The sequence below is a fragment of the Siniperca chuatsi genome, linkage group LG7 (assembly GCF_020085105.1).
Source record: "Siniperca chuatsi isolate FFG_IHB_CAS linkage group LG7, ASM2008510v1, whole genome shotgun sequence".
Classification (NCBI taxonomy): Eukaryota; Metazoa; Chordata; class Actinopteri; order Centrarchiformes; family Sinipercidae; genus Siniperca; species Siniperca chuatsi.
The window spans coordinates 756340-783988 of NC_058048.1; the positions used below are offsets into that span (position 1 = coordinate 756340).

The 27649-nt window shown below is 39.5% G+C and overlaps 1 protein-coding gene across 15 annotated transcripts in view; it reads left to right on the forward strand.

Moving 5' to 3' along the window:
* Positions 1-11801: 11801 nt before the first annotated feature.
* fat3a (FAT atypical cadherin 3a) overlaps positions 11802-27649 on the forward strand; it is a 284665-nt gene continuing 268817 nt past the window's right edge. For 5 of the 15 annotated variants that reach the window (XR_006378550.1, XR_006378549.1, XM_044202272.1 and 2 more), the window contains exon 1: positions 11825-11985. The gene's annotated coding sequence lies outside the window, so the exon portion shown is untranslated. Of the gene's footprint in view, positions 12140-27649 lie in introns of all 15 variants that reach the window. The other 10 variants (XR_006378547.1, XM_044202263.1, XM_044202265.1 and 7 more) reach the window with 6 other exon arrangements.

The window sequence follows — 27649 nt, forward strand, 5'->3', positions numbered from 1 at the left end:
TAGCGTAGCTAGATTTTGGGTTAGCAAACTGTCGCTACAGTACAGCAGACAGCAATACTGACAACTCTCCTGCTACTATAGCTAACATCACAACAACAGCATATCTTGTCAAACTGAAAAGTAAACTGAATGTCTGTGGGCAAGTGATTTAACGTTACCTGACAAAAGCCATGAAAAAATCATGGCTGAAATGGCTGAAATGGCTGGAATAGTGTTGTGTGGCTTGGATATGAGCTGTGAGTTGCTTGTTTGTTTCCCATTTACAGAGCTAGGGCTGTGTACAAACATTTGAAATAAACTTGGTGGTGATAATACACTGTGTTGAATTGAGACATCCTTCATGATGGCGGAGCAGATCAATTTGCAGGTCACTCAAGGAGCGAGGAAATATGAAATGAGTAAATGAGAATGAGAAGCACCCGTATTGACAAATTACCCCTTTCTGTGTTACAAAGTCATGGTTTTTTTTTTTTTTACACACACCTGGCATAATATTTTTTTCCCACCTAAGTCTGGTTCTGCCCAAGGTTTCTGCCTGTTAAAACTAAGTTTTTTTCTTGCCACTGTTGCCAAGTGTTTGCTCATGGTGGGATTTGTTGGGTCTCTGTAAATAACATTATAAAGAGTATGGTCTAGAACTGCTCTGTAAGAAAAGTGCAATGAGATAACTTCTTGAGATTCTCAATGAGAATTGGCGCTATATAAATAAAATTGAATTGAACTAAGATTGTCTTCCTGCATGTGAGTTTGTATTGTCACAGTATTTTCTGTAACTGCTTTTATGAACATCTGAATGACTGAAATGGTCAGATTCCCACTGGAAGCCATTATGATGGTCCTGATTCAGAGCTAAGTTAGTATACTGTATGTTTGTTTTTTTGGAGTCAGCCTCAGGCCATGTTGTTTTTGTTGCTGATGTAGAAGGCCTGCAGGCATTTACCATGGGTATATAACAGTCTGATGTGGTCCAAGATAAAGATGGAAGTCAGGGGTTAGTACATTTACCGGTCAAGTTTGGCCTAATTAAGCATAATTGAAATTCTATTATTTATTTAGATATATCTGAGATTAAGTGTCCTGTTTCAGTCAATAACCACTAGAGTGAAATGGACAAAGGGCTTCTTTAAACTGTCATCAGGTTGCTAAATCACCTTCAAGTTCATAGAGTTAGTTTCAGGACGAGCTGTCACAAGAGAAAAAAAAGCCCACATTAGCTGTTTTATAAAGAGATGCAAGCTAGTTTCCTGCAAACATAACAAGCAGAAACATGAAGGGATTATTACTGTCAGAGTAGTTTGGAAGCTGCCTTCACCTACCTATTTGGCACTCCTCTGCTGTATTTTCAGAGTTCACTGACAATGAATGAAGCTTTGGGAGAATGGAGCCACCACTCTGCTAGTTGGCAGTGATTACTGTAACATCTCTCAGGAACAATTCATAGGCTGGAATAAATGCTCTAATGTATATTCTTCATGTCCTCCAGTCTTCCATAATATCAAACTGTAATTATATGTCCACAGAGTTTCAGTGCCTTACAAATGACAGAGTACTGATTTGTTCAAATAAAGCCACATATTTTTCTTTTTAAATTTCAGTGGCACAGTCAGTTGCTGAACTGATTCCAAACATGGACCAGGCCTGAGCAGAAGAAGCTGTCTTAGCTTTATTATTTTAAATAATGATGTGACTGGTCCGTTTTAACATCAGGTGAAACAGATTATATTGAACTCACAACAAATGTGTGCATCCAAAGTACTGGTATTGAAAATGTATTAAATGTTTGGGCTGAAAATAATTGTCACTAATATGACTGCAACTGATGTCACAAAGATTTTATTTTTCTTTAATCGCTGCGACTGTCGCAGTGTTTCTTATTCTAAATGCTGCTCTTGTACTTATTGCACCACCTTTCATTGCTTTAAGTAAAAACACATGTAGAGAAAAATAACAAAGGGAAAGGCTGTGTCCTCCAAATATCCACAAATGTCCGAGTCTCAGTGAAGATTTAGAAGGCTACTTCTTCTGTTTTTGTTGGAGTAAATTAATCTAACATCGGACAATCTCAAAATAATAATCTCATTCTCATTTTCTTTGATTTAAGTGACTGTACCCTTTGAAGGTGGTGTATGCAATTCTGGAGAAATCCAATACCATGATATGAGACACTGCAGGAATGTTTTGAAGTGACAAACTGGGATGCACTCTGTGAGCCTCATGGAGAGGACATTGATGGGCTCATTGACTGCATCACTGGCTATATTAACTTCTGTGTGGACTGCAATGTCCCAACTAAGGGGGTCCATTGTTCCAAATAAAAAACCATGGGTAACAAAGGACATCAAAGACATCCTGAATGCCAAGAGGAGGGCCTTCACTGATGGTAATAGGGAGGAGGTGAGGGCAATCCAGGCTGACCTGAAGATGAAGATCAGGGAGGCCAAGGAGAAGTACAGGAGGAAGCTGGAGCGGAAACTCCAGCAGAACAACATGAGAGAGGTCTGGAGTGGCATGAAGAGCATCACTGGTTTCAGACCGACTGGCAGCAGAGGAGTTGAAGGCAGCTTGGACAGGGCCAACGAACTTAGATTCGATCCCTATTCTGTGGAAGACATCTTGCCTTGTTCCTGTGCCGAAAATGCTGCATCCCAGTGGCTCCAAGGACTACAGACCAGTGGCACTTTGACCTCCCACATAATGAAGACCCTCGAGAGACTGGTGCTGGAACAGCTGCATGGTCAGACCCCTCCTGGACCCCCTTCAATTTGCCTACCAGCCCCAGCTGGGAGTTGAGGATGCCATCATCTTCCTGCTGAACCGCATCCACACCAACCTGGACAAGCCAGCAAGCATGGTGAGGATCATGTTTTTTGACTTCTCCAGTGCTTTCAACACCATCCGGCCTGCCCTGCTGAGTGAGAAGCTGGCAGCAATGCAGGTGGATGCCCCCCTTGTGTCCTGGATTGTGGACTACCTGACTGGCAGACCACAGCATGTGCGCCTGCAGCACTGTGTGTCGGACAGCGTGGTCAGCAACACTGGGGCTGTACACGGTACCGTACACTATGTACCGTTCTTTGCAGTTTTCCTCACTGCACTGAATGGAGTAGACAACATTGCTCTGTTTTTGTGTGGGTAACTTGTCCTTAGGGTGAACGAGTTTCTGTCTTAAAGTGTTGCCTGGTTTAAAGAAGACAGGAACATCGTGCTGTCTAAAGATCCTTTGTAGTTTTTCAGACAGTCCAGATACATAAGGAATGGAGACACTGTTCCTTCTTGGTTCAGTTACACTTTTGTCCTGTTTTTTGGCTCTTTTAACTTTGTTGATAGCCCAAGTAGGATAACCACAGGCTGAGAGTGCATTCTGGACATGCCTTTCCTCTTTCTTCTTACCCTCTGACCCTCTTACCCTCCATTCAGTGCAGTGAGGAAAACTGCAAAGAACGGTACATAGGCGAAACCAAACAGCCACTTCACAAAAGACTTTATCAGCACAGACGACACGCTAACTCAGGATTACAGAGTGCCGTGCATTTGCATTTAAAAGCTACAAACCACACATTTGAAGACAGCGAGGTGAAGATTCTTAGTAGAGAGAAGAGTTGGTTTGAACGGGGCGTCAAGGAAGCCATTTTTGTGAAGAAAGAGAACCCCTCTTTGAACAGAAATGGTGGTCTGAGATTTAATCTGCCCAAAGTCTATCAGAGTGTATTATCACCTTGGTCACGCCTCACATGCTAATCAGGCACTTAACAGTGATGAAGTAGATGCAGCCAGAGAACAATAGGCCTGATTACTGATTACTGGGCCATCTTGAAACTATTAGGTCAGTTTCAGGTGAAACTAGCTATTAACAGATACTCAGGCAGATTCCCTCCTGAGGGAAGGGCTTATGTAACTCAGATTAGCTTAAATTTCCAGTTCCCGTCCAATTTTTTCACAATTGAGAATGACTTCCGGATGGGAGCCGAAACGTCTTGATTCTGAAAACAGTGTCCAGATGACTACGACTGAAACCTTTTCTACGATAGAACACTCCTGGACGAATGAGGGACTACACCGTAATATTAGAAAACCATTTAACGCCACCCAGCTGATGGGACCCCAGTGTATGCCAGGATAGTAATCAAGTTGACCCACTATTGCGCTGAGTTGCAGACAGTCTGACTATTGTGGTAACATTACTGGTACGCTGTTTACGTTAAGGGGAATAAATTTAGGACAGGAAAGAATGGCTCTCACCAAGTACGACTCAGTTCCCTTTGTTCGTACCAAAGAGCCGTTGAAAAGAATTGGATCGTTCACAAACTTATCACTACTCACTACAACTGAACTACCACTCCTGTGGCAAGTGACGACTTCCTGCCTGCCTTTCAAGTTTTATATCCCATTTCAAAACTATTGCATTCTGTAAATAGAATTTAAAATGTAAATTTAATTGTCATATTACTTTTGTTTAGTTATTATTAGCTTAGTTTTGTCTATTATTCTTCTGTGTTGCGTTTTTTGTAAGCAAATGCCAAGACCCATTCTTTGTGTGCTTGCATTGGCTAATAAAACTGATTCTGATTGAATGGGCTACGTCATGCTGACATCCCAAAACCAAGAATCAAAATGATCCAAAAAATCTCCAGGGTTGTGTAAATAGTAGCCTATGCATGCCTCCGTATTTGATGACCTGTGAATGAGAATGAGTTGGTCTTTTCAGCCATGACCCAAGCATCTCCTCCAAGCCTGTAGTAATACCCTAGATTGTCAGCAATATTGTACAATAATCTCTGAAGGTGACTCATTTTGGTCACAAGTTCCACTGCAAAAGAAAATACAAAACAAAAACCTTAATTTTGTATATTGGACCTAAACCAGATACATCATTGGAAAGGTCGAGACCTGGATAGTAAGATATGTCAGTATGAAGATTCTTCATGACTCCTGCTTTGAGATACTGACCTTTGAACCTTGACCTTGGTGCACGTTTGAAGGCTTATAATCCATCAACAAAAGAGGTTACAGACATGGGACCAACTGTTATAGAGAACTCTTGTTCATGTGAACATAGTCAACAACTGGGGGTTGCCGTCAAATAAGATAAATTTCATTGATTCCACACCAGGGACATTCGCTTGTTACAGCAGCTCAAGATTCAACACGTACAGTAAAAAGGTTATTAGTAGATAAAAAAATACATATGAAATAAAAATAAAATAGAAATAGAGAATAGAATATAAGTGTTACGGACAGATCAGGCCAGAGACACAAGGAGAATAGTGAGTACTTTATTTATACACCAACAACGTGGATAGGGTTTGGTGGGAAAGCTACTGTCCTTAGTCTGGAGTTGGCGGAGATCTGGAGCAGAGTGGGAAGTCCAGATGAGAAGCTCAACTCGAACCAGGAGACTGGAGCAACACCCACAGAAGACGAGAGACACACGAACCCAGGAGATGGAGTGGAAGACTCACGGGAGACAGGAGATCAACGGGGACTGGAGCTGGAGTGAACACTCACGGGAGAGGGAGACTGGAGATACACGGAGACTGGAGCTGGAGTGAACACTCACGGGAGACTGGAGATACACGGAGACTGGAGCTGGAGTGAACACTCACGGGAGACTGGAGATACACGGAGACTGGAGCTGGAGTGAACACTCACGGGAGACTGGAGATACACAGAGACTGGAGCTGGAGTGATCACTCACGGAAGACTGGAGATACACGGAGACTGGAGCTGGAGTGAACCACACGGAAGACAGGAACACGATGGAGCCAGGGAAGAGGTACTGAATAGCAGTTACAGGGAATCGTTAGGTTTAGGCGAAGTGAGTCCAAATTGTTCTAGGCTTCAGGGGAACTAACGTTCTGTCCTTTACCATGAACGAGACCGGACACCGACTGAGGTGAGGAGCTGAGTTATATAGGGAGTAGAGTGGCTGATTATGTGCAGGTGTGCGATGGGTGACAGGTGCTGGGAATTAATACTCAGGTGAAGGAGTGCGCTGTGTAGGGGAGCCTGAAGTGCGAAGTGACGGGGAGAGAACAAGACCGACTGTGACAATAAGAGCTATAAACACTATATACACCTGTCATTTATACAAATATATGTGATGGATAATTTCACAGAATACTTGCACAGACATTGTAATACACACATGGTATGTAGCATTATACTACTATATATATTGCCTTGAGAGATGGATGAATTGCACAAAGGTTTGATTGCATGGAATACTGCATTTAAAAATATATATACAGTATAATATTTACAGCTTCCGCATTACAGAAAACACAGAAAACAGCCACTGGGAAGAGAAAATAAGTTTTCCCCTGGATCAAGGAACATTTCATGCCAAAAACACATATGTAAAAACCTATGTGGCACTGTTACAACCTGTCATGTTCTCACCAGCCACTACACTACACACACCGCACTCCCTCACCCGATTACTAATTCCTATCACCTGTCACCTAGTACACACCTGCACGTAATCAGCCACTCTACTCCTCCATAAATTCCAACTCCTCACCTCAGTCAGTGTCCGGTCTCGTTCGTATGGAGGACAGAGCTACGCTTCCTACCTTCAATACTCCATGGACTCACCCACGACGTTACGTCAAGACTACCGCCACTCTGAACCCCGATCCCCGAATCCCGACTCCAGAAATCTCCGGTCTCCTGAGTGTGTCGCTCCAGCCCCGGCTCCCGTCTGTCTCCAGTCTCCTGTGTGTGTCGCTCCAGTTCCCGAACTCTTCTGCCATCAGCGAAATAAGGTACGGTATCATTACCACTCTCATCCATTCCATATTACCTCTGTGTATAAATAAACTCTCTGTCTCCTCACCGTTGTCTCCGGTTGTTCTGTCCGTAACAGGCGCGCTATGTCTGGCTGATTATGATTGTAAATTCATTGTACAATAAGTACTTTTATTAAGTAATTTAAATGTTTTCCACTAGACTTCAGGTTTAGCAGTGAGCTGGATTCCTCTAAGGATCAGCCTAGCCTTCCGCTATCCAATGAAATGATACTAACGACTTGTATTTATTATTGACATTGCAAATATGATGGGATATTATCCATCTCATTATGGAGGATATTTTTGGGCATAATTCAAATTAAAAGTCCAAATAGTAAATTAAAAGTGATAACATTCAAAAAGATTATTTTATTACACTACTGGGAATAATCAGGCCATAATTAAACTTAAAAAGAAAAAGCAAATTTAAAATGTAAAATTATCATTTGAAAATGTAAAGTGACAATGGAAAAAAGTAAAAATTAAAATTATTTAATTTAAAAAGCTTAAATGGAAATTCTCAAATTGAAAGCTTAAATTTCCAGCTGGTTTTTAAGTGGAATTTGTATCACCACCATTTTGTTGTGTAGAAATGGCAAACAAAGGTGTAGTCAGAAAGAGAAGCTGCTCATTTCTTATTTACACAACTTTCACATTATCGCCACTTATACTGTTACTGTGGATCTTTAGTTTTCATAATAGATCAATATACTGCTCCACGCCCTTATTATGCTATATGACATGCTACTCCTATTATGAAACATAGCTGACAGAGCTGAGGCATGGTTGAGCAGTTAGCATAGTTGACTCATGACTGGGAGACTGAGGTTTGAGACCTGGTGTGAGAACTTCTGTTGCTGCAGTGGTTTATTGAAGAACACTTAGTTTAACATTTTATTATCCTAAAATTAGAAATTTAATGAAAAAATAGGATTGTTATGTCTATTTCCACTTTTATTTGAATACAAATAATTTTGCTGCCTCAACAAATTAACAGTTAAGAGTATTTTGAAGACAGCTGAACAAATGAGTAACTCTAAATAATCAAAACTGAATTACTGTAATAGTAGTTAATAGAAATCTATGGCAGTCATTTCTTTCTAAATTCAGCAGTGGTAGAAGCAAATAATGTAAAGCACAACAAATGTGTACTGTTACTGTACAGTCATGTATGGTATGTAAAGTCTGTTCAGTCTTTAGTGGTTAAGATAAGATTGCACTTTATTGATCCCCTAGGGGAAATCCAGGTGTCACAGCAGCAATTACAGGGGGTACAGAAATGTACAGTAGGGAATAGCAAGATATAATCAGTAAAATACAATAAGCAAAATAAAACAAGGTAATTATATGAGTATATGAATATATAATTATATGATCATATAAAAAACTGTACAAGATAAAATAAAATACTTTAATAAAGACTTTAATAAAGTGTCTATGTGTCTGAGAGAGAAAAAGTCTTGAGTGGTGTCCATTGATCCAGTGGATACAGAATCAGCTAAGTATCTAATGTCCAGCTTCTACTGTGACCCAGTGAGCCTTTCAGGAAACACTGTGACGCTGTGACACCAAGTGGTCCTTCACTGTGATGTTCTGGTGAAACATCTCTGTCTGCAAGGAGGAGGACAAGTCAGTGCACCAGAAACACAGTGGAGCTTGTGATCGCCTCATTAAATCAGGCCTATTACATTTTTAGACTATCAAACTTTATTTCTATAGCACCTTCCAACAACCGAAGCTTAACCAAAGTGAGGGATCAAAATTTCACACAAATGGGAAGGTGCGAGGCCACTGACTGCATTAAAAACAAATGTCAAAATTTTAAAATGAATTCTGAACTGGCCAGGGAGCCAGTGCAGCGAGTATAGGACAGGTGTGATGTGCTCGCGTTTCCGACTGTTAGTGAGCAGGCGGGCCGCAGCATTTTGCACAAGCTGCAAACAACTTGGTTAACTCCCACATAGAGCGCATTACAGTAGTCTATGCGGGAACTAACAAAAGCATGGATAGCTTTCTCCAGGTCACAACGGCTCAAGAAAGGTTTAACCCTTCTAGACTAGAGTGTATTTCTTAAATTTTAAGAATTTACTTTAGTGTCATTATTTGTTTGCTTTCTATTTAGAGTTCAAATTAAATACAATAAACAATTAACTTTTGATATACAATGCTGTTAATTTGTCACACAATGCTGCCTTTGAATAATTTAATTAAATTCAATTTTATTTATATAGGACCAGAGGGGAGAGGGAAGCACAATGCAAATACCACCTAGAATTTTGAAATTGTAATAATGTAATGGAAGTGTTAATATTAATATTTATACATTAATAACAATAGGAATGACAGTCATAGCAATAATAGTAACAGAGCCAATAACAACAACTGTAGTAGCAGTTGTCGGGCAGCAACACGGGGGCAGCAGGTGGCCCACAACCACAGATCCAGTCTCTGCAGCTCCGGAGGCAGAAATACCTGCTGAAGAAAAGGAGAGAAATGAGAAAGCACAAAACTACAGGAGAGAAAAGATGTCGAGTTGGTAACATGCAGTAATGGGATAAAAATGCATCCAGATGGAGAGGAGGAGAGAGGAGCTCAGTGCATCATGGGAAGTCTCCCGGCAGTCTAGGCCTATAGCAGCATAACGAAGGGATGGTTCAGGACTCACCCAAGCCAGCACTAACTATAAGCTTTATCAAAGAGGAAAGTCTTAAGCCTAGGAATTAAAGGATAAATCCTGATCAAAGATAACTCAGAGGTTCCTTACAGTGCTGCTGGAGACCATGGCAATGTCATCAAGAGCAAATATATCTTTAGATAACGTGTCTCTGAGGTGTTTGGGGCCAAGTACAATAACTTAAGTTTTGTCAGCGTTTAACATCAGAAAGTTGCAGGTTATCTAGGTTTTTATGTTATGTTATGTTAGTGACCTAATGTTGCAGGACTAGCAGAAGATCAGCTGACAGCTGCCGAGTTACCACGGCTGGTGATGCTAGCAAATATAAACATATTATTGGTCAGTTCAATGAAGTAGAAAACTCCTTCATACATTAGGGACAACTACCCAAATAGTCTGGTTAGGGAATAAAGTGCAGTAGTCTGTAAACCTTGTAATTAAATCTATCATTCCTTACAGTATCCAAATACTGCACTGGTAATGCTGTGGCTTGTACAGTATGAACCTCTAGCCACTCTACCATGTGTGAACAGTGTTTCTATATATGCAAATACCTGAAAATCTGTCTGCAGGGTGTGTGTGAAAACCGGCGGGACACCTGTCAACAGTTTAATCTACTATTCTTTATCAATGCTAACGATACATAACAAAGTGTAGGTTAGCTAACCGTGAACAGTCCAAATTAGATGTCTGTATGCTTAAAATGGTTAAGTTACGTTAGCCCAATCTGCTGGTCTTCCATGTTAGTCATATGAGTCTCCTGGCAGATCCATACAACAATAGTGCAGGAAGATGATTTTTTTTTTTTTCTCAGAGCATATTGCTCCCTTTGTGACTTGACACGGCTTGTTTATTGTTTGCAAGTGGCCATGGTATCAACATAATGTTAGTCATGCATGCCTGCAACAGCTAATATAGCTAGTTGCTAATGTTAGCTGCACAGTCCGCTGCTTTCTCATTGTCAGAACGATAGGGAATTGTGGTGGAGTTGTTAATGCTCATTTCACTGGTGACTTTGTGTGTGAGGCCACATGGGCTGAAATGTTAGAACACTTTCATCAAGTTGAAGCCATTACCTTATAAATAATAGTCCTCCCTCCGACCCTGCTCACTCTACTTGCTCCGTTTCTCCGTTCTCCTCCCTCCAGCCTTTGCGCCACGTCTCTTCATTTACATACAGCTTGAAAAGCCAAATACCAAATGTGAAATGGCTAACACATAATGAGAAATGGAAAAGATTAAATTTAAAATGTAAAATGATAAAGTGCAAATGCAAAAAATTGTTTTTTATATTTAAGCTTTTAATTTAAGTATTTCCATTTCCCATTTTGAGTTTCCTATTTGATGTTTACCTTTTTTTTATTTCCATTGCCATTTTCTATTTCATCTTTACAATTTAAGCTTTTAGTTTGAGCATTACCATTTAAGCTTTTGAATTTTAAATTTCCCTTTCCTCAGTCACTTTACATTTTCAAATGATCATTTTATATTTTAAATTAGTTAATTAGTTAAATTAGTTTTTTCAATTTCCTTTTTTTTTAAGTTTATTACTGGTCTGATTATTCCTAGTAGTGTAATAAAATAATAATCGTCTTAATTGTATCTCTTTTAATTTACTATTTGGACTTTTAATTTGAATTATGACCAAAAATATTCTCCATGTGTCACAAGCTGTGTAGGCAAAAACTAAGGTAACACTTTAATTGGATAGTCCGTCCTACAGATAGGTTATAGAGTATTTGTAACATTTCAACTGTTTCTCTGATGTTTAGATTATCATAAAGTATATGTGACAATTCATGAACATACCCTAACCTAGATGTTTTTTGTGCCAAACCTTTATTTGTTTGAATTGAATTGTTGAATCTCAACTAATAAGGTGTTGAAATGTTACAATTACTCTATAAAATCTATAATCTTTAGGAGGACTATCGAAGTAAAGTGTAACCAAAACCACAGTTAAACAATTTTGGCTAGCAGTGGGCTACAAATAGCCGGTCCAATTGGGTGCCAAATCGTGGCTATGCATAGACCATGTCAAAGAAATGAAACTAAACACCTTGTAATCACTGTTAACTTTGCTTACATGATGGAGTATCATACATCTCACAAGCTGCAGGCAAAAACTAAATTTAACCAATTTCGAGATAAATTTTGCTGGAAAAGGCTTATACGGGCCTGCTACAGCCACAGACACCGGATTTTTTTTCTTCTCTTTTTTTTTTTTTTTAGAGCATTTGATTCAATGATTGATGTCGGGATGTAAAGAGAAGCTCTAAAAATGCAGTGCAAGACATAACATTTGTGGAGTCTCCGGTAGGCTGCGCTGTGGCCGCGCATACCTGAGCGCGCCCCGGCCCCGTCGTGAGCGCGCGGCTCCAGCAGCAGCAGCAGAAGTAGAGCGTTGAGAGCGCGGAGCAGAGCGGACAGTCAGCAGTCTGTCGGTCTCGGAGCGGCTCTGTTGGTGTGGATGATACTGAGTAGGACGGACTTTTTCACCGGGATATTCTGCAGCATGGCCGGGTGAGTCCCGCGGGTAGAGCCGCAGTCCCTGCTGAGATACGTGGGGAAAGTTAGAGGTGTGCGGACAAACGTGCGGTGTAAATGCGGCGGACGGGTTTCCACAGCCGTTGATGCGTTTTGATTTCAGATTTCTGCAAAAATCTGCAAGACAGAGGTGGGTGACCTGAGCCATGTAACATCTGGTATAATAATACTGTTTGTAATGTGCTGCAGCTGTGTGGCTCCACGTAGCACTAACAGAGATAGCGAACAGTGTGGAGGGAAAACAGTTGAGCGGTGACTGCTGATGAACAGCGGGCTGCAGGGCTCCAGCTGCAGCTGCATGGGACAGCTGAGAGTCCGGTTCCCACTGCAGCCATCCGGACCTAATCGCTGTGTAGCTGTCATTGCTTTCTCCTCGCTTTGCGACCTGTATTTTATACAATTTGGTATCTAGTAGGCCAAGTTGTGGATTAATAGAAAGGTTTAGCTTAATCCATGTCATCGATTTTCTATGGAGGCAGGTGCAACTCTGTGTTATCGATTACGCATCTGATACAGCAACTTCAGTATCTGCTGTTGTCAAAAAAAGCCTCACAAAGCAGGCCTTCCCTGCGCCTTTATGTTAATTTGTAATTCGGTAACACTGAGGCCTGCAGTATGGCACATCTACTGCCACAGCTAGAACGCTCTGGGAGTGAAGTGTGCCATTTCATCAGCTGGAAGCCTGAAAGCAGTTGCAAAAATCCTTGGATCTTTTTTGTCACAGTGAAGGAGTCCTGCAGGCTGACTGTGATGGCAGTGCCGACATTTTAGAGTTTAGAGGTAAATGTGTGTGTTGCTGCAGACAGGCAGATTGAAGCAACAACTCGGGCTGGCATAAAGTGTCCCATGGGCATTCAGTGAAAACGTGTGCATGTACATAGTAAGTGTTTGTGTGTGTGTGTGAGTGTGGTGTGTAAAGAGGTAGGCTGCATCATAAATGTTACCAGCAGTCAGTGAAGGGCTGCTCTGTCAGGGTGGAGCTTCATTTTTATTTCTGTGCATAAGTGTTTAACACATGCACACACATGCACAAGCACACACATACCAGTGCACTATACATCTGTTACTGTGTGTGTGAGTGTGTGAATGCTTATTCCTCTCACCTTTCTCTGGCAGGCAGGTGCCCAAACAACCACACAGCTGTCTATTTACTTCCTGTGCTGGCCTGTGTTACAGCTCCTCCTCCTCCTCACCTCTTTCCCCAACACCTTTCTCATCACCTCTTATCCCCACACCTCCTTCATCACCTCCTTCTCTTTCACCTGTTTTGCACAGGTTGATTGGAACTCAGCCTGGCCCTCTGTAGACTGAAAAGATATGTGTATTACTGTAACAAATAGCATTCGCCCTTCTTGCTGTTGTTAATTGTAGCTAGCGACTGACGTGGAAGATAATCCCTGATCTCCAGTTATTAGACAGGTACCAAAGAAATTGCAACAACAAAAATAGTCATTTAGCCTGCAGTGTTTTCCTGTATGGTAGGCTTCTAAACTAACCTTCCAAACCCTGTTTCCTTCTCAGATTTCCCCTTAAAGGAACAGTCTGGCATATTTGGAAATTAGCTTGTTTGAACTAAGAATTTTTAATTTGTGGGAATGGTGCAGCCATAAAAAACATGTTGTCCAGGTTTTGAATATTTTACTCATATAGCTTCAATGAAGTATTGGAACAAGCACATTTTATGTAATAAAAAGAGCTGAACTGAAAAGAATGTCTTTTATTCATTGTTCTCCCCATAAGGATTGTAAATGTTAAAACAATCAAATATCATTGTTTATTTAAAATTTCTGTGCTTAGCAACTTTTAATGTAAGCTAGTAGTACAGAGGCTAGCCTGGAGATAATGTCAGGAATATGGCTCTCTATTATCAAAAATAATTAAAGCAAAAGTTCCATCATTTTGGTGTTTTTATAGCTGTTCACTGTTGCACCCACATCACTTTCATCGCTGTGTGTCCAGAGATATGTCCAGGATGTGTTGAGCCTACCTTAGCACATAATCTGGAGACAGGAGAAAACTGCTGGCTTAGCTGCATAAAAAGTGAAGTCTTACAACTTTTATGAAGGTTTTACCTATTGCATGTGTTTTATTTGACATGTGTAGAAATATAAATATAAAAAAGACGTGGTTTTAAGAGCAGTTATCATTGAAATTATTTCTTGACTGCTGGGTGCAGTGACCGCACCCAGCATCTCAAAGTCAAGTTTTAGTGTTCACATCCACACCGTAAATATGAGCAGCTGAATGGGGAAAAAATAACGTTCAGGTGAGCCTCCTTGTTGTAATTCTGAATCGAGATATCTGGATTTTCTGACAGCAAGACCGTCACCCACTCTGTGAAAGTAATACACAGATAGGCCAGTCACAATAACTACTTCTGTTGGGTGATATATTGACCTAGAAATAATTGCGATAAATTATATTATTGTCATTTTAAGACCATTTTTTATGCCACTGATATAATGATAAGCATAATAATACAAGAACACCTTTTTAATTAACTTAAAATCCTTAAGAATATTCAGACATTGCAATTGGAATGTGAAGTTTAATATTTAAACATCCTAAATAAAAACATAAATAAAATCAAACAACCAAAACAATATATAAAATGGACTGTTAACAAAAATTGCACTTAAATAAATATTAAACATTTGGCACAGGGGTAGGCTATAGAGTCATTCATTTCTTAACAGGCAATATAGTAATGGTAGGGGAAACCCTGCTGTTTATTCTGGCATCATGTTGGCTAAAAATTACATTTTAATGTAAAAAACAAAAACAAAACATGCATGTAAACACAATGGGCAATATCGAGGTCAGCAAAAATGATTGAGGTCATGTCCATATACGATAAGTCGATATCATGACAGGCGATAATTACATATCGTATATACTGTATGATAAGTAGATAACGTAATTATTGTGACAGACCTATACACAAGTATCAACAACCAAGTAGCAAAATGGCTACATCTCTCCCACACCAGAGCTTTTGCTATTAGCTAATTAAGGCTATTTATATGATGTGACTACAAGGCTAGCAATGGGGCTAACCATCTTGAACTTGCCTTGAACCTATTACTGTGCTGGACACACATACAGTAGATTAAACTAATATTTTTCTCTTCATCTCACTCTGGGTAAGATGGCAAACATCCACATTTTTATGATGATGATGATGATAACAATTATAATAACAATAACAACAAACTTTATTTGTATAGCTCGTTTCATACAAGAAATGCAGCTCAAAGTGCTTTACAACAAAGAAATTACATGCACCAAGTGCTTCACATAAAGACAAAATTAACATAAAAACAGGGATAGAATGCCATAATTAATGTAAACATGGAGATGGAGAATAAAAAAATAAAACCCACTTGATAATAATAGTAAAAAGTAAGATAAAGATGAGAAAATAATCTTCTAATCTGCATATTCCACCACTTAATTGAAGCTTCATGAGGTTGATTCTGAGTGAAATATTCAAACTATGACACTATGTCAAAAATGTCGTCAAAAACCTGTACATGCTTATGGATGATTTTACTCACATTTCTCCAAAATTCAGGCCTGACATAGCTGATATCTTTGGAAACGTTGGTATTTCCAGTGCTTGGCTGCTGCTTCAATCAATTTGACAGTACCTACTTTGATGTATACTGTCAATTTATATTATAGATGTTACAGTATGTGATAAAGTGAGTCTTGTGTGGTTGCACGTAGCCTATCTGGATTCTGACTGCATCACTGCAGATAACATGTACATGAGAGTTTGCAGAGGAGCTGCTGTACCGCTGCTGTCTGCAGTGGCTGACCTCCACACTGACCTCCACATGGAGGGGGGAGGGGGAGATGGAGGCCCCCCCTCCATTCGTTTTGTTCTCCTTCTCCCTGAGCGCCTTGCTCCACAGGCTGCCTGCTTGAAAATGGCCTCCTCCTCCACCCTCCCCCTCGCTTTTCCCTTCATCTCTGGGGTCCCGAGGGCTTTGTGAGTGCCTGTTCGTGCCAAATGCCAGAACTCTGCAGGCCCCCCTCCCTCCTTCCGTCTCTATGTGTGTATGACAGAAAGAGAGAGGGAAAGAGTTGGGGGATTTCTTTGGTTCCCCCTCTTCATCCAGGCTGAGGGGGTGCTTGTTGTGTACTGGTGCTTTGTCCCCACTGTTTGTGCAATTTGCTGGTGCGTGCACGCGCGCACTAACAGGCCTGCTATTGTTCTCAGCGACTGCTGGAATGCTGTTGAATGGTGGTTGTGTCAGCCCAGATGCCCAGCAGTATTGTCTCTTTGTCGTTTTTCATATTTGTATGGTGCTTTTTTTGCTCTCATCTGATGGCAATGATGTCTATTCACCCGGTCTTTCCTTACTTTTCATCCCTATAGCCTATTGTTATAAGAGTAGCGTGGCTCCTTTAAGGAACAGGGCAGTGCTAGTGAGTGTGTGGTTGAGCCAGCAGGAGAGAGAGACGGTGTCTGCACTCAGAGCAGACAGGTGTTGGTGATCTGAGCAGAAGGAAAGGTTAGCAGTGAAGTTGTCTAGTGGCAGTGAATGTACAGTGTAGGTTACAGTTTGCACATGAATAAATGCTGCAGCTCCTCAATACTCAAGAAGTTCCTGTGTCTTGCTTCCCAGCTGCTGGGTAAACGTGAAAGGGGTTACAAAAACAAAGTCTTCCAAGTGCTTCCTGACCATGGTCTGGAAGCTGCAGCAGGAACAGTTAACACTATGCTTAAACTACCTCATTAAGCAGATCATATGATTAGTATTTTTATTTGAAAAAAAATATAGTTATAAACTACTCTTGGCTTTTTACTTGCAAAGCTTTAGTACAGAGTGTGCCAGCAGGTCAAATTTAGAGGGGAATCTACTTTTTACTGCATGGCTGTATGGCACAAAATAGGGAGAGTGCTGTTCTTCCCAGAGCTGTGGAATTGAGACTTGGACTCGAGTTAGACTTATCTCACAGAAATTAGGACTCAAACTGATGGGTATTAACAACACCTCAACCATTTTTTAAAATTCAAAAACAGGAACCATCCTCGGTTTTGTTTGGAAATTGCTGAAATGTTATATGAAAGGGCAGGCAGGCACAAATAACTAAATCATCCACTGGTTGCCAATATTTTGTCAACAGCTTAATAGGTGTCTCACTGCCATTCGAAATGCCAAATCATCATTTTATGTCTCTGCACTATCTGAAAGTAAAGGTAATCCAGCAAAGTTTTGGAAAATGGTTAAATCATTGTCACATAATCCTACTTCATCCTTACCAAATGAAATAATTCAAGGTTCTACCACTATCTCAGTTGGAAAGAGAATGTGATGCATTCAATGAACACTTTATTTCATCAGGTTATATATTTGAAAATGCCGGATTTCCTCCCACTGTCTCTGATCACAATGCACCTTGCTAGGCAAACACACTTTTCATTGCAGACTTTTACGAATCTTGAAATGCTCTTTGTTCTACTGATCCAAAAAAGTCCACTGGGGCTGATCAGTTAGAGCCTAGGCTTTTATTATTAGCAGGTCCATTTCTAGTAGAATGCTTAACTTGTATTTTTAATCTGACTGTGGTAACATAAAGCATCCCTGACCTATGGAAGACAGCCTACGTCCTACCTTTGCATAAAGTAGGTCAGTCCAATGAGCTAAATAATTATCGGCCAATTTCTAAACTGTCATGTCTAGCTAAAGGGTTAGAGAAACTGGTAAATGAGGTGAGAACATTTTATTTCAACACAGGAGATAAAGGATTTAGACCATGGCATAGTATTGTAATGGCAGCATGAAGTCTTGAATGATGTTGCCAGTTCATTAGATAACAAGCAGGTTTGTGTAGCCCTTTTTATTTCATCAAATTCTTTGGAATCTATTGGATTTGATGAAAAGTTGTGTAATTGGTTTGCAAATTATCTCAGTGGTATAACATAATCTGTTGTGGCTGATGGCTATCAGTCCAGCTTTATGAGTGTTAACAAAGGTGTGCCACAGGGTTCTAATTTAGAACCCCTTTTATTTACAATTTCTATAAATTAATTAGGTGTAAACATTAGAAACAGTACAATGGATCTGTATGAGGACGATGCTGTCGTCTGTCCAACAGTGTACTCTGTTGCCCAGGTAGTTCAAAACTTGCATTCTGATTTCTGTGCTATACAGCAAACTTTAATTGATCTTAAATTACTGATAAACTCAGACAAAACAAAATGCATGCTGTTTTCTAGAAAACTGACTTAACAGTTCCTCTGCAGTGAATATTACTACTCTTAATGGGACACCAGTTGAAATAGTATCCTCCTGGCTTTAGAACGCATCATTGTATACTATAGAAGAAAGTTGGTTGGCATTCGTTGGCTGTGAGAAGAGAACTGCACTCTGAATCAGAATCAGAAATCAGAATCAGAAATACTTTATTGATCCCCGAGGGGAAACTCTTTAACGGCCACAGGCAGCATGCAGGCTGGCGCATGGGCACTATAATGTAATTCTGTTGATTTACAAAGCACTTCTTGTGAAACGTCCTGGGTATCTCACATGTCTTTTTAACTATAGATAATTTTCACACTGCACTATGTCCCAAGACTATTTGGTCCTCGAAAATCGTCATGTTAGTACTGACACTGGGAAACTGGCTCTTAAATACTATGCTCCACACAAGTGGAACAATCTGCAGAAGCTTGTAAAATTAGAGCTAATTTTAATCAATGTGTTATGTTGATGTCCTTGGCCTATTTGTTGTATAATTTGTTGATGTATACTGTAACATTCATGTACTTTTATTGTTCCTGCAACTCCAACAGAGTGATAGGTCTTCTCTGTAGCTGATCGAGTCATGTCACTTTCAGTCGCATTTTCCAGTTGAACCTTCCTTCACATCATATCAATAATTTAAGATGATCTATGTAAGTTTTGAACCTGAGCTCAGGGTTTCTGCCAGTGTATTGAACGTTTGGCGCTTGCTGTATTTGTATTTTTGCTTCGGTTTGTTAGTCTCTCTCTCTCTCTCTCTCTCTCTCTCTCTCTCTCTCTCTCTCTCTCTCTCTCTCTCTCTCTCTCTCTCTCTCTCTCTCTCTCTCTCTCTCTCTCTCTCTCTCTCTCTCTCTCTCTCTCTCTCTCTCTCTCTCTCTCTCTCTCTCTCTCTCTCTCTCTCTCTCTCTCTCTCTCTCTCTCTCTCTCTCTCTCTCTCTCTCTCTCTCTCTCTCTCTCTCTCTCTCTCTCTCTCTCTCTCTCTCTCTCTCTCTCTCTCTCTCTCTCTCTCTCTCTCTCTCTCTCTCTCTCTCTCGTCTTCAAATTTGGGAGTTCCTTGTAATTGGCTACAACATAAACAACACATCTGGCCTCCTTTGTTCAACTGGCTGAAACACTGAATATTTTAATTTTAATATATATCCCCATGTTTTGTGTTTGGCCTGTGGCTATTTTTAATAGCAATACTACTTTGCTTGCTTTCACCTCCCCAGTCTTTTTTTTTTTTACTCCAGTGCTTATGAAGGAGAAGGCACAATTATAAGCAAATTGAATGCTCCAAGTGCCGATTTTCCCCTTGACCTTAAAGTAATAAGTTTGAATCTCTTGGTTGATCTAGCACAGTAGCCAATCAGGAGTTTTTTCAAGTTTTTTGTGGAGTGCAAAACTTTGATATTATTTATTTTAATTTAATTTCTTTTGTTGTTGAAAACAGCATTCCAAGACTGTACATTGCTATAGTTGTTGATTTTTCTAAATGTGACTTGTTTATAAACACATTACGCAGTCATATTTTCAAATCTCAAGTCAGCTTTTAGCACTGACTTAATGTAGGGCCCTATGGAATTTGTTATAGCTTTTTTAAAATTCTCAATTCCGTGATTACGTCTGTGATTCTGTTATTACAGAAACTATAGGGAACTACCTCAACGCTGCCATCAGTCTGTCACTAGGCCGCGCCGGACCCCGTCAAAAAGGACACTTCCTGCCAGGGCTGCCAAGCCCGTCCCCATCAAAAGATACTTGCCTATGTAAATATAAGTATTGGATCGGACTCTGTATCGGCTGTTACTCAGTATTAAAAGGACTCGGATCGAAAAACATGATCGGGACATCCCTTATTGAGGTTCTTCAACCAAATTACACACACAAAAAAAATTCTCTTCACCTTCTTTTGGTATTTATACATGCACATAGTTTCAGTTTTATGTGTCAATGTTATGAGAACCTCTGCAACCACCCAATATAATCGAACTGAATTGAAGTATGTTTGCACTGCTCATAGGACTTACAAATTACATTTAAAAACAACATGCGTCTTTTCTGCACCACAAACGAAATTCCATTCTATTGGGCTCGTGGCAGAAATATCTGAAACTCAACATGGATAGATACCACCAGGATGAAGTGAGAACATTTTATGATTTGTCTAAACCTTTGAAATAATTTTTATTTGTGAGGTTTGGTAATTTCATTTTTTACAGCATTTCAATTTACCTTGATTATCCATGTCTGCGCTTTTCTCAAATGCAAGGGCTTTCCAGTCATTTTAGTCCTGTTTGGATACACATTGCAAACCTACAGTACAAAACTAATCATGGCTTTTGCACAGCAGCAAATGTTTTTGACCCCTGCTAGCACAAACAAGACTTTCACTGTGGCTCATTTTCTTTCACTTTCACGTTTGCTACAGGCTCAACTGTTTGATAACAGTAAGTGTGAGCACGACAGCGTGAGTGACAAATACATTTGTCCAGGACTGAAATGAAAGCATAAAATTACGGTCTCTGCATCCAGTCCACAGAGCGGCCTGACACAAGGTATATGAAGGCTAATTTTTGCCTCCTACAAATGCCACAAAGACAGTAAAGGCTTACGTTATACCTGAGCTGTAGTTTCAGAACTACAAGTTTCAACCTAAGGATATAAACCTTGTGTTTGCATTTCAGAAATGTTTCTTTAAAATCCAGAATGTAATGTGGCACTTAAATGCACTAAATGGGTTTAGTTTTGACATAATATTGTATGCAATTTAAGCAATAAAAATGTTGATTTGTTGAAATGTTGAAACCAGAGACCTGTCTTATTTTCTCTTTTGTATATTTACTATTCTTTAAAAAAGCAAAAGTATTTTTTATCCTCTTACTCGATGGAATTAGAATACTTGATTACTAAAATAATCGATAGCTGCAGCCCTACGTCTGTCTACTTACACCCTCACACTCACTGAGGAGCCACTACACACAGTTAGGGTTGACCTTGGATGAGCTGTTGAATGTTGTGTTTTCTGGTGCTCAGTAGCCAATTAGCCAGCTCATCAGTCGATTTAACCAATTATCTGTATAGTAACACTTATTTCAGGTGCATTTTGAAATGTCATTACATCATGTGTATACTCTTTTTTTGTGAATAATGGAAATTTGAAAAATTAAACCCTTTGAGACATTTGTTACAAGTTGTCCTATGAAGAAAAGGCAACATAATTGCCCTTTAAAACATGTTTACTGCACTCCTTGTTTTTTTTGGTCAGTCTGAGCCAAAGCTGTAGCCAGAATAGTTAGCCTGTACCCAGCTGTCGAAGCAGTCTGCACACCCTGCCTCTCCTCTCCTACACCAAGGCTCATCTGACCACGAGCCAAACCTGGAAATTAAACTTTGAATCCACAAGGTTCAGATTAATTACTATATCGGCCTTCAAAAGAAGCCACTTTTCTATGACAGCTGTCTAGTCAGCCAGCAGAATAATTCACAGTAAGTTCTTTGTCATGTTAAATCATGTCCACTGCTATTCATTTACTGTGTCAGATTTTGCTGACACAATGCCAAGAGTCCCTTTTTACATCCACATGCACAGAAAGAGATGAAGTTCTTGCCAGTGTATGCAGAAAACATCAATTAAACATTCCTTTACCTCAAGCCACAGTGACTGCTCTCATTACCGGTGAATAATTGTAGTTCTGCTAATATGATTATTTAAGCAGGCATGTGTTTGGAGACTGTAAAGTAACCTGCTCTTGATAATGTAAACTTGGAAATGAAAATGTAATTCCACAAAAGCATTCTAATTTTCCATATATATGTTATTTGTGTAAAAATCAAAATTAAATAATCAAAATTTCATTTCGACATACTTGTATAGGTGTTGACTATTAAAATGAAAATAGAAAAGCTGTTTGGCATTTAATTTTCAAAGTCGTCCCCTTCTGTACAGTGGACAATTTTCTAATGTTAATTATAATTTGAAAATGAAATATAAACCATCTAACCTGAAACCTTTTAAGCAAGCAATATTTAAGTCAAAATGAAAAAATGAAATTTTTTAACAACGTGAAAATGAAAATGCCATTTGACATTTCATTTTCAAAGACTTAACCTGCTGTACAGTGGACAATATTCAAATGCAATAAGCAAGACAGCGCCCCCTGTCTATTGCATTTACATGTCACCACACTCTTTTGGGGTCAACATGAAAATGAAAAGTCATTCAGTCCTCTCATCAAGGCGGGTCTTCAGTTAGGACGTCACTTCCTTGTTCAGTGACTAACAAATTGGGTAACAGCCAGCACTTCACTTCGACTACGCCGACACTGTTCTTGATGGGTAAGTTGCTTTCTACCTCAGATAAAAGGTCCATGTGTTCAACCTAGAGTTCAGACATTAGTTTATTACAGTAGGGTCGTTGTTGGCACTTTGTTTATCTACATCCTCATGCTGAGACATTACAAGCTAATGCTAGCTAGGCCTGGGTAACATAAGTAGCTTGCTAACAACATAAGATAACACTAGCAAATTAACTTAGCTAAGTTTACTGCTGGTTGCGAACTGATTTACAGTATTAGCGACAACACTGATGGCAGAATAATTTCTGTGGTAAACAACCAAGCATTTCAATCCCTTATTAACCTAACTTACCTAGACAACATAAGCCACTAGCCCGAGGGGTCCCATTTCAGGGCTAGAAGCCACTCAGGGGAGCCTGTAGCCTAATGTTAGTGAAATATAGCATGTCAAAGACCATAGGTCTTTGACATGCTATATTTCATGATATTGATGCGTATTTGTTGCTCACCACATAAAAACTAGTTCCATCAAGTAAGCCCACAGGCAGTAAAAAAAAGATTGTTGTAGGGTAGTCAAGCCTGGGAACCAGGAAAGCAAGAGTAGGACCCAAATGCAGATACATAAGCAGAGTGGGTGCGGTTTAGTGATTTAGTGATTTATTAAACAAAAAGGTACAAAGCTTACGGGATGGTGAGGCAGGCAAAAGTCAAATCCAAAGAAGCAGTACAAACAGGCAGAAAAGTCCAATCCACGGGGAAGGTCCAGGAAAAACAAAGAACAAAAACCCCAGAACAAGGCTGGGATGCTTGACATGAGGTACAATGATGAACTGACACTGAACAAAGGAAAAACTCTAAATACATTTAGGAAGGGGAGACAACGAGACACAGGTGCAACTAATTAGGGCGGGGCAAACAATCAAAACTGGGGGGAAAAGCAAACAATGACAGGAAGTAAAATAACAAGACACATGAGGAGAAGAGAACACTTCAAAATAAAACAGGAAATAACAGGACAAAAACCCAAAACCATGACAACTATTGGTACTCTACAATGTAAACAGTACATTAATTATGCAATACTACACTACAATACCACAGCTGGCACGTGTTCATTGGAGAAAGGTTAGAGCATGGCACTGCCTCCTTCCTTAGTCGTGATTAGCTAATGCTACTGGTCACTAACATGCCTATTATATTTTCATGATGATAATAGGTTAGGGATGATCCAAGTGACCCACCAACCTCCACGCCCAGCAAGTTAACTGGTGAATATTATATACAATGTTCCAACTAGCTTTCTGCGTTAACATAACACACAGATTAAAAGAACCAGAATGTATCATTCATTGTGCATATGAAGGAAAAGGAGTGAGATGAAGCTTGAGAGATGTATCAATAAAGGCATTTAGCAAGATATGTTGATTGCACTCAGAAATAATGCAATGGTGTTGATACACTAAAATTAGTTTTTGTGAATTCACACTATTCGTAATATTAACTTGGTACATTAAGCATTAAGAGTGACAGTGAAATACAAAATTGGGTTTCATTTACCATAATAAAAAGCTACCACTATTGTGTTAGTGTGTTATCTTAACGTGTTCTTTCCAGGAAGAGCAGATGGAAATTAAATGTGAGCCTTTTGTCTAAATCTGGCACGTTTACACCATATTACAATTAGAAATGTAATATTAATGCCACTGTTAAATAAAAGTCTTTAGTTGCTCTAAGCTATTTATTAGCAGATTCGGCCCATTTCAGTGTTGGTGGCTAGTGTCACAATCAACAGAGATTTATTGGAATGATTAAATGTTGATTCTTTCATCTCCAGAGAAATGTATTCTTCTGACTGCTGGAACCGTGCTGCACCCACACAATACCACGCAAGTGAGTACTATTTTCTTTTCTCTGAATATCATAAGGCACTATAGCAGACTGTTTTGGACGATATAATTCTATTCAGTATTTCTGAAACAGGAGAATACTGCAGTCATATTAACATATGATAGCTAGCTAGTCAGGGTTTTACTACTTTACTTTTCGTCACTACCCTACATCAGGATACACCAGGCACTAATGCAATGTATTTTCCATCCACAGCCAAAGTCTGGATCATCAGTCCAGTGTGGGGCTTAGAGAGCTGTGGAGACCATGAGGCCCCACCTTGGTGTGGATGATCTGGGTTCTAAGGTGAAGAACCTTCTCTGACCAGTCCAGTAGCAGTACCAGATGTCCTCCTCATCCACTACAGTTGAATGACCTGAGGAGGTCACCAGCATCCAGCTCGGCCCTGCATCACCTGCATGTCATCACTGCCTCCACACTGCATTACATGCCTCACCCAGCGATGCAGGTGGAACAGCTGCTGCCAGTCTAGGGAAGACAGACAACGCCTGCAGGCTTGTGAACAGTGTTATGGCTACATTTCTTCATTGTTTAAGTAGCAGCTTTGTTCATCACCATCAGATACGGTTTGGTACTCCTGGGCTATTTTTGTGGGATGAAGTTCATTTCATCCCTGCAGTAAACAGTCTTTTTACACAGTATTGCTAAATGCCTTGAAGCCCAACTCCAACAACAGTGAAGTGCCCATTCCTGACATTTTCTCCATTGTTGAAGTCAACCTTTTATAGAATTTCTTTGTTTTGTTAAGCCCATCACCTGGCCAAGACTGTCATAATTTATGTGATGGCTGATATTTTTTAATGTTATATGTTTTTATTGAAAATAACACTTGTAGCCATATCAGTGTTCAACTTTATGAACTAATGTCTTCTCCCTTTGCACCCCAGCCTCCAGTACTAATATACCTCAGCACTGGCTTTTTAAACTACGCATCACATATTAAAGTAATGTGACTATTTCTATACTGTGTGTTATCATGTCAACTATTTTTATTTATTGATGCTACTATTTGTGATGCAGCACTGAAAGCCTACTACCTCATTTCAGTATGTACATTTGTCTTAGGATAATTAAGCTCACCTTTTCTATTCAATTCAGTTTTATTTATATAGCGCCAATTCATAACAGAAGTTATCTCATTGCTCTTTTCCTATAGAGCAGGTCTAGACCATGCTCTTTATAATATTAACCTTGACCTTGGTCCATCTCTGTGTATTGATAGATCCTAAAAGATCCTAGATAGATCCTATTTTTACTGCTATTTTTAATGTGCAATAAAGTCATTTATTAAATTGTTGCTCTAAGTCAGTTGATTTCTCTTATGGTACAATTGTGGAACTAAGTTTAATATCAATATGTGCAATAATCAAATCACAGGAAGACATTAATGGCATTTTTGTCAGAATGTAGATTATTCATTAAAAGGCCATATTCAATTCCGTCTTATATTTCTTGCATACATAATAACTTATACACAACTGTGATTATTTATACACAGATGTGAATATTATAAGTTAACAACCAAGGATCAGAAGAGAGATATAAAGTTTGGTTTTCTGACTTGTGTCATATGTACATATCAAATATACAGAACCACAAAACAATTCATCAAAGTCTCCTGTTACATTTAACAAGATATGTGGCAAATCTGCAAAACCAGGTAAGAGTAGTCAGTTTATAGAAAATGTACTAATTTCTGTTTAATCTCACTGTTTATTTTAAATTATTAAACCTCAGTCCTTGAAGTTTGTTTCATGTGGGAGTTAAAGGATAAATCCTGATCAAAGATAACTCCTAGGTGTTTGGGGCCAAGTACAATAACTTAAGTTTTGTCAGAAACATCAGAAAATTGCAGGTCATCCAGGTTTTTATGTCCTTAAGGCATGCTTGAAGTTTAGCTAACTGGTTAGTTTCATCTGGCTTGATCGTTAGATATAATTGGGTATCATCCACATAACAATGAAAGTTTATGGAGTGTTTCCTAATAATATATAAGGTGAATAGAATCGGTCCAAGCACAGAACTTTGTGGAACAACGTGACTAACTTTGGTGTGCACGGAGGACTCACCGTTAACATGTACAAACTGAGATCGATCTGATAGGTAGGATTTAAACCAGCTAAGTGCCGTTCCTGACTATCTTGCCAGACTAAACGAGATTCTTCCAGGTTGTGTGTGAAAGACTAAGAACAAGGCTTTCAAATGAGTTTTTATTTAGTTTAGAGTTGAAGATGGGTGCAACTCTACCTCCTTGGCCGGTGTCTCGAGGAATGTGAGTATTAATATGACTGGGCGGAGTGGATTCATTTAGGCTAACATATTCTTCATAATATGATATGCTGATATTAAATCATTCACTAGTACAGCTTTAGATGACAGAGATCTGATTTTAAGATTCCACATTTAATTCTCCTATTTTGTTGTGCTATTTCAGTGTTTTTGTTTAGGTTTTTATGTATAACTCCTCTTCTGTTAACTTTTGGTTTTATTAATTTAAGTGGTCGGAGGGCAGACATCGTCACTAAGGAGTTTCAGTCACCCAGCCTCCCTGGTTTAACAGCTAACAGGAGCTACCTGGTCGGTCCGCATCGGCTACTGGGGGCTGGCTAACTACAGCAGCTTATGATTGAGTTCCCATGGTGCGGAACCGTGTTTCCAATTCACTAAGCCTCGCCACCAATGCTACAAATAAACTAGATTTATTACATTTACCATTATCACTAAAGGAGACAGAGGAATAGCTAAACATTTAACACACCGAGCCGGATAGTGCAGGAGAGTGAGAGGGAGAGAGAGAAGCCATTGCTAGCTGCTAAGCTAAAGAACGGTAGCTAGCAATAATAGAAAACTGGGAATAGTGAGAAAATCGTTAAAAGAAGGAGAGAGCTATGAGTGCTCAAGCAGAACTAATGTACGTTTAAATGTATAGCAGATAGTTAGGGATGATCTAGAGCAACAAATATACGCTACCAGTAACGCACAGGTGACCGGAAATGAGAGGCTGCATTGTTTATATTGCATTTTAATTTTCAAATTTGAATTTACATTTGAAAATTGTCCACAGTACAGCAGGTTAAGTCTTTGAAAATGAAATGTCAAATGCCGTTTTCATTTTCATTTTGACACCAAAAGAGCGTGGTGACATGTAAATGTAAATTCAATAGACTGGGGGCCCTGTTTTGCTTATTGCTTTTGATATTG